This window comes from Peromyscus leucopus, chromosome 23, assembly GCF_004664715.2.
Source record: "Peromyscus leucopus breed LL Stock chromosome 23, UCI_PerLeu_2.1, whole genome shotgun sequence".
NCBI classification, from domain to species: Eukaryota; Metazoa; Chordata; class Mammalia; order Rodentia; family Cricetidae; genus Peromyscus; species Peromyscus leucopus.
The window spans coordinates 32988053-32996290 of record NC_051082.1 but is presented as its reverse complement, the minus strand read 5'-3'; the positions used below and the strand labels follow the sequence as shown (position 1 = coordinate 32996290).

General features: G+C 48.4%; 1 protein-coding gene across 5 annotated transcripts in view; it reads left to right on the top strand.

Annotated features, from left to right (window-relative positions):
• The first annotated feature begins 1345 nt into the window (after positions 1-1345).
• The window catches only part of Katnal1 (katanin catalytic subunit A1 like 1), a 57644-nt gene continuing 50751 nt past the window's right edge, over positions 1346-8238 (top strand). The window contains exon 1 of one of the 5 annotated variants that reach the window (XM_028878060.2): positions 1346-2122. The gene's annotated coding sequence lies outside the window, so the exon portion shown is untranslated. Of the gene's footprint in view, positions 2123-2236; positions 2405-2545; positions 2714-2736; positions 2913-6236; positions 7042-8238 lie in introns of those variants that run through there. The other 4 variants (XM_028878059.2, XM_028878057.2, XM_028878058.2 and 1 more) reach the window with 4 other exon arrangements.

The window sequence follows — 8238 nt, the reverse complement described above, 5'->3', positions numbered from 1 at the left end:
TACTTTGGTAACCAGGTTAGTGATGGTAGGTAGTCATGAAAACCCTGGCTGGGAGATGGGAAAATGCTGCATAAAGAGAGGACGCGGATCTCTACAGGGGCGGCACTGTAGAAATGGTGGGCAGGGGCAAGCTGTGGCTTCTGCCGAAGGGAGAGGAGTTGGTGGACGAAGACTCAAGGGGAGGAAACAAGGCACTTTAGGAGGAAGGATTTCTAATTTTAGGTGTGTGTGTGTGTGTGTGTGTGTGTGTGTGTGTGTGTGTGTGTGTGAATACAAAAACCACCTACTCCAACCCTTCAGAAAAGTGTGCTTTGCAAACAAGCAAAGAGCGGGCGCTGATTTTTGAGGAGGGGCACAGAGAGAGAGAGAGAGGGAGGGAAGGAAAGAGAGGAGGAGGGAGAGGGAGGAGGGAGGGAGAGAGGGAGGGAGGGAGGGAGGGAGAGAGGGAGGGAGAGAGGGAGGGAGGGAGGGAGGGAGGGAGGGAGAGTGCAGTAAGATGTGAGGAAGCCGGAAGTGGTCAAAGAACTCTGAAGCAGAGGTGACCCCGAGACTGTGTCCCTCCCTCATGGACAGCACAGTCTTAGACCGGGCATCTCCACAGAGGTGGGCAAGAGACTTGAACCAATTTTAACCAGACCCCCATGACAGGTGACTCTGACAAACGGCAGCGTGCTCTTTCAACCCCCTTTTATTTCTTCCCAACCTTTTCGAGACAGTCTCACCTTGTAGCCCAGGTTGACCTCACATTTGAGGTAAGCCTCCTGCCTCAGTCTCCCAAGTTCTGAAATTACAGGTAGTTATGAGCCACTACACCCAGCTCCATCATACTTTATCTGTCCTTTTGTCTCTCTCTGACAGGCTCTCACATACCCCAGGCTGGCCTTTAACTCTGTGTAGCTGAGGTTGATCCTGAACACCCGATCCTGTGGCCTGCATTCTCCTGAGTGCTGGGGTTACGGGTATGTGCCAGCATGTGGTGCTGGGGATCAATCCCATGGCTCCTGAAGGCTAGATAAGGACTAACAAATGAGTGACATTCCCAGCCCTAATTTCTCAAAAGACATTATGGAAAAATATCAAGGCCAGTAATTCACCTCTTCCTTTATTAATTTCTTAATTTCCTCATCTATAAAGGCTGGAGATTGGGCCTAGAATACCCCTAGGGTTTCTTTCTTTCTTTCTTTTTTTTTTTTTTAAGATTTATTTATTTATTATGTATACAGAGGAGGGTGCCAAATCTCATTACGGATGGTTGTGAGCCACCATGTGGGTGCTGGGAATTGAACTCAAGACCTCTGGAAGAGCAGTCAGTGCTCTTAACCTCTGAGCCATCTCTCCAGCCCCCCCCCTAGGGTTTCTATCAGAGCGCTGACATTACATTCCCTTTGAGGTAAATTTGAATACAGTAAAACGTGCAAATCTTAACTGCTCCATTCCATAAGTTCTGACAACTACAGACACTTCCCTGACCTAAATCTTTAGCAAGATACAGCACTTTTTAATCAGGACAACCTCCCCCTCAGCCAACCCACCTTCAACAGCTAGCCAAATATTTTGACTTTTATCAGGAGTGGATGGATTAACTAGTATCTGAAAGCTACTTGTGAGGTGTCAGACTTTGATACTGCTTCTTCAGTATTGAAGTTTCTTACAGGAACGGAGGGATATCTCTGTTTTGCAGACTGTAGGGAAGGTGCCCGAGTCATCCTCTACCAAGCAGTTAACCTGGACGCCGTGTGAGGAGCCCAGGTGGTTAATCCCGGCCCATCCTACACTGACGATCCCGGAGAGTCGGCGAACGACTGCCTAAGGCGCATTATAGCTTCGAACTCGGTGGGTGGGGTTCAGTGCCATTTACGAGTTCCAACGAGTCCCGAATATTCCCGCAGGCTGTGTGCACTCGCCGTCTTCTGCAATGGTTCGCCCCGACGCCGCTCCCCGGAGCACGGCAGGAGGGGGCTGCGGGCGGCCTCCAGTCCACCAGGCTGGCTCTCAGCGAGGTCGCGTCCTTAGAGCGAGGAGCCCAGCGCTCGGCCGCCGCCGCCGCCGCCGCCCACGTCCTGCGCGAAGGTGGCAGGTGCAGCACGCCCTGCCTGGGGTCTGGGGCTCGCCGTCGCGCCAGGTGAGGTCCCCGTGCTCGCAACCCTCGCCCCTGCGCATCCTTGCCCACAGCCAGGCTCCCCAGGCTCCTCCCGGCGCTGACTCAACCTCACACCCTCCCCGCAGCGCTGGCCCCGGCTGCCATGGCAACCGTGCGCCGCCGCCTCCCCGCCCAGGCCGCGAACTAACGGACTCCGGGCGGCGGCTGGCGGGCGCCCCACCTCTTGCCAGCCCTGACCTACAGGACCTAGGTGGTGAGCCCGAGGGCCCGGCGTGACCCGGAGAGCCGGGCTGCGGCGCCCAGGTGGGCAGTCCCAGTCCGCATCCCTCTTAGCTGCCGGACACTAGGCCGCTCCCCCGGAGGGCAAGTCCGAGAGCCGCGGGTACAGGCGCCTCGGTCGCGGGGCATCATGGGCCTTGTAGTTCGGTGGCTCGCCGCTGCGGCTGAGTGACTCGGTCCCGAGAACTACAAAGCCCGGCGGTCCCGAGCGCGGCGACCGACTGATAAACCGGGAGCGGACCCGGGAGCGTTAATGGGGCTCATTGTCTGCAGGGGGTTCCGGGGTGGTCGCTGAACCCAGCAGGGTGCGTCGGGAAGGCTGGGGAAGCGCAGGTGAGCCGTGGGCCTGGGTGCTGCGCTCGGGCCCCGCAGCCACCGCATTCGCGGCCCCGCCCCATCGCCACCTCGCGGGGCCCGGGGCCTCCGAGGGCGCTGCCTCTCGGTGCAGAACCGTCCGTATGGCACAGGGTGGATGAGAGACCCGACGAGCCCGTCCTTAAAAGGCCTTTTGCCTTTCCCCGTGAACTTCTAGGTATTTCTGCTGATTTTCAAGTAGCTCAGCGCTGTTGGCATATTAAACCCATTCATTAATGTGTGTTCAGAGGACAGTGATATTTAAAAGGATAAGAGTGAGAGCAGATGAACGATGCTACTGTTATCTGGCGGGGTCTGGTATTTTTTTCTTTTTCTTTTTTTTTAAAATCGTTCTGCATTTTAGCTATGAGGTTCAATATTGTGGACTAATGACCGTCCCTTCCCCCTCCGCTCCCCATTCACCAGCCTGAACGTTGCCTACACATATTTTGGTTCTACTTTGAAGTCTAAGTTAAACTTTAAATGGTTAGTTAACTTTTAAAGCAAATAGTTTTTAAAGACAACGTGTGGCATTATTTTCCTTGGTTATCCTAAATTTTTTTCCCCAGAATTTCTGAGGAGCGTGTTTTCAGAATGAAATATACTGTGCCCTATCTTTCAAAAAAAATTATCATTACTATTTTAAATGCCATGCTGTGGAACACAGCTTAGCCACAAGAGCTGAGTGAAAGGCCTCGTGGGAAGGAAGCTGACAGATTGGAAAACTGGCCCTCAGCATCCTTTAAGGTTTCCAATAGATAGTTAACCTCACATTTGGTACTATATGGGGTAAGTTGGGACATTCTTGACGGTGTTATAGACTTATTATTGAATGTATGTTTTTAGAAATAACAGCAAAAATAAGACCAGGAGCACTAAACTTATTTTTCTCTCAATTGTGCTGACATCTTTAAATTTTAAAGTAATGCTTTTTGTTTTGTTTTATTTTTGTAGAAGGAGGCAAAATAGGCTGTGAGGATGAAGGAGAGATCTTATATAGTGTAGAGATTTGAGGTATTATAAATGTATTCATTAAAAGAAATGTAAGATTCTTCCACTGCCAGCTAATTTATGCCAGGCAGTGGGACCAAAGAGATGACTAGATGGCCGTCTCCTACACAGCACACATTTGTTTGCTCACAATTGTGTGATCAGAACAGTAATTTCCATAAGAATGATCCAGTTTATTGAATACTTATCTGTGTGAGGCGCTCTACACAGTGGCTTGCATTAAAGTCCTTATTTAAGCCTCACAAGGATGCTGTGAAGCAGTTACTGTTACTTAGCGGTGATGAAGTGGGTTTGGAGAGCTTGTCATCCAAAGTCAGGAGCCAGACTTCAACCTAGGCGTGTCCAACTCATGACCCAGGCACTGGTGCAGTTTCCATAACCACTTAGAAGAGCTTGAGGCTGTCCACAGAGACCAAGGAAGACCTTTGGTATATAGTGCAGAACTGATTCAAAAGTAAATAATTTGTATCTATGATCATGAGGAATATTGGCATGTAGTTTTCTTATGTCCGGTTTTACAATCAGTGACAGTCTTCAAATATGAGTTGAAAATATTTTTGCCTCTTTCTGGAGAGTGCCTTTTGTTGTGGAATATTGTTTTAAGATGTGTTCCATTTGTTTATGCTGTGGAATATTTGTTTAATGATGCAAAGATGTATTGCGTAATTTTATGTTGCATTTGTTTAACTCCATAAAGCTGTGTTACTTTGCCTGCCTAAGACACCTGATTGGACTAATAAAGAGCTGGACAGCCAATAGCAAGGCAGGAGAGAGAAATAGGTGGGGCTGGCAGGCAGAGAGAATAAATAGGAGAAAAAAAGCAAGAGGGATCATGGAATGAGAAAAGGAAGGAGGAGGACATCAGGGGCCAGCCACCCAGCCACCCAGCCAGCCATGGAATAAGAGTGAAAGTAAGATATAGAGACGTAAGAGAAAGGTAAAAGCCCAGTGGGAAAAGGTAGCTGGCATAATTCAAGTTAAGGAAAGCTGGCTACAAACAAGCCAAGCTAAGGCCAGGCATTCATAAGTAATAATGACCTCCCTATGCGATTTATTGGGAGCTGGGTGTCAGGGCCCCCAAAGAGTAAAGAGTAAAAACAACCAAAGACAGTCTTCACTACTCACATGTGAGGCTGTTGGGTCTGGAGTATTTTGGGGAGGTCGTCAATGGTAAACTCGGTTTCCCTGACACACACAGGACAGTTGAGGTCACTCTTACTGTTTCCGGATGGCTTTGGTCTGTTGTGACCTCACAGACTTGTCTGTTTCAGTAAGTTCTTCTGCCTTTTCTTCTCTTTGAAGTTTGTAGTGCTAGCTCTCCTTCATTCCCGATTTTGGTAATATTTCCCCCTTTTTCCTAGCCAGCATCACTAGAAGCTTCTTAATTTTATTGAACTTTCGGAAGAATCTCCTTTTGGCCAGATTGAAGTGTTTTGTATTTTTTTTTTCTGTTTTTTACATTTTTTGATTGATTTATTCCCATTTTACTTTATTTTAGAGACAGGGTCTCACTCTGGAGCTTTGCTTAGCTAGAACTCACTATATAGATGAGGCTGTCCTCGAACTCAGATATCACCTGCTTCAGCCTCAGAATGCTGGGATTAAAGTCATGACCCATCTCTCCAGGCATGATTTTTTCTCTTTATCATGTTTTTCCTTGCTACCTCTTTGGGGTTTCATCCCTCCTGCCCTCAAATGAAAGGTGGGAGCTCTGAGCAGGCTCCAGCAAACTGCAGTCCAGGGGCCAGTACCCAGCAGGCTCTTCTTGAAATACCCATGAACTAGGAGTGACTTTTGCCCTTTTCTAATAGTTGATAACTCACAGAAATGGAAGGAGATTCCGATTTCAGTGTCTGAACCTCAGTGGTGGTGGGATGCAGCCACCCTCAGCTGGGGATGTATGCTTATGGCTGCCTCTCTGGAGTGGCAGAGGTAAGTACTTGTGTCAGAGAGCAGTGTCGTTTGCACAGGCACTGTACACGTGCGTGATACGCTGTCAGCTGAGTCGCGGTGCCGAACTTGACACCTAAATTATTATTTTTATCAGTGCGCACTCCTGTCAGAACAAGAGGTGGAAACGTGCATTTGGAACATTCAGAGCAGCGCTGTGAGGCAAGGATGAAGCAGTGTGCTTGTGCTGTGACGCGGGGCTGTGCTGGAGGGGGACGGTGGGGACATAACATTGTCACAGAGTGAGCACAACGCGGGGCTGTGCTGGAGGGGGACGGTGGGGACGTACCGTTGTCACAGAGTGAGCGCAACACAACGGACCCTAAGATTGCAAAGGCCGGTGGAGCCAGCAAGCTTTAACATGGATGCCTTTTCGAGTCTCTCTCTTCACAGATTTGAAAAGTGGAAATGAAGCCGTGCTGGGCACTTTACAGACGGCTCGTTTGTTAGCCAAGCCAGGAAGTTGTTGACCAATGGGGAGTTGGATTGCAGCAGGCACAGAATTGTGTCTGGAGAAAATAAACTTGTTTAAAATGATTAGCCTATTGGCATGAACGGTTGCTCGAAGCGTTGAGGGCACCATTAATCATTTAAAAACCCAAAGAAATGATTTTGAGTGGTTTTCCTTGGCTCTTCATGAGACGGCAGATGTTAGCAATACTGCTCAGTTGTTTACTTGGGAAGTCATCGCTGAGCTTGAAGTGATTGAAAAGTGAGTTTGAACCAACATTGTGTGTTGGGGGCTTCGAGGACAAATACAGTGTTTTCAAGACACCAAAGCATCAATTCCATACAACTTGAATCTTCGAAGCTACATTAGAAGGATGCTTATAAACATCTGTAGAGTGGAAATGAGCTCAGGTGGGCATGGTTATGATGCCATGAAAATGTGAGCCAGGTGAAGCTTGTGGTTATCTGTCATTAATTCCTTGGTGTTCTGCAGATGTGTGTCTAGCCGGTAGTCAGGGTCTGTGCGGGGTCAGCGTCTGGAATTCCGTTATGGAATTAGCCGTTGTCAGTTCCGTAGGCTTGGGTCAAGAGTAGGAGCAACACTCTCCCATGCCTTCGCCCCACAGCCGCCTGGTGGCTTAGCAGCAGGCAGGTTTTCAGCTTAGGAGAGAGGTGGGAAGTTGTCAGAAGGAGAGCAACTGCCCTCGGCCACTCTTAATGAACACCAAGGACTTGCTTTTGCCATAATCTCGGTCACATTTCTTAATGAATCCACCCTACACATTCCAAGACGGAACAGGTGCTTATGTCAAAGCCAAGCCTTCAGGAGAAGTCTTGCTATGCAGTTAGTCTTTCTACACACTGTCAGTGGTGTTCAGCTGTCCACATGGGCAGAAGTAAGTGACATCTCCATTCTTTTTGTTTTGTTTTTGTTTTTGTTTTCAAGGGTTTCTTTTTCTTTTTTCTTTTTTCTGGTTTTTCAAGACAGGGTTTCTCTGTGTAGCTTTGCACCTTTCCTGGAACTCACTTGGTAGCCCAGGCTGGCCTCGAACTCACAGAGATCCGCCTGGCTCTGCCTCCCGAGTGCTGGGATTAAAGGCGTGCGCCACCACCGCCCGGCATCAAGGGTTTCTTTGTGTAGCCCTGGCTGTCCTGGAGCTCTCTCTGTAGACCAGGCTGGCCTCGAACTCAGAGATTCAACTGCCTCTGCCTTCCAAGTGCTGGGATTAAAGGCGCACGCCACCACTGTCTGGCTCTCATAGTGGCTGTCAGTATTCTGAGACTTCTCAGACTGGTTTTAGGATCATTTCCAGACTTTGATGCAAACTTCCATACTAAAGATCCATTTAACTGTGTTGTTGAAGTTCTTTTCAGCTTAATCATTAGCTGGTCTTGACTGGTCTGCAGAATGCATTGTTTAAATACTCTCTGAACAGTGACTGTGCTGACCGGAAGTCACCTGGCTGCAGTTTGCTCACATTAGGTGGAAGGACCAAACCGGCTTACACCTGGTCATGTAAGAAAAGACTGCACAGATGGACTGTATACAGCATCATTAAACCAGTGTCAGCGGCCTGGTGCTGGTGCTTGAGCAGGGAACACTACCTCAGTCCTAAGCTTTTTATTAGGAGACCTGCTTTACAGGGTTACTGTGAAGCTAACTCTGTATTTTTTCATTTTATCACTCTACAATATAGAACGTTTTATCTCAGAATTGTTTATCTATTACCCTCTATTTTGTTTGTTAGTCCTTAGAATTTAAACGTTTGTCCGAACCTTTACAAAAAAAGGATGCCAGCCCTTTCGTTATATCAAAATATTTTTCCTACATAATGGTATACCTGTACGTGTTAGCAGATTTAATATAAGTAATTTGCCAGACAGCAGCCCTAGAAGAACAGAATTCATGGGGAACTTTGTGCTTCCGGGTCTCCTCATTGAGTCTTAGCTAGTCATAAACAAGAGTCAAGACTGTTCGTTGTGACAGGTATGAGCGATGTGCAGCCTACAGGAAGAGGCACTAGTTTGATGCTCATGGTTTGGGGGCTCAGTCGATGGCAGGCTGGCTTCATGCTTCCGGTTCTTCTTGAGGT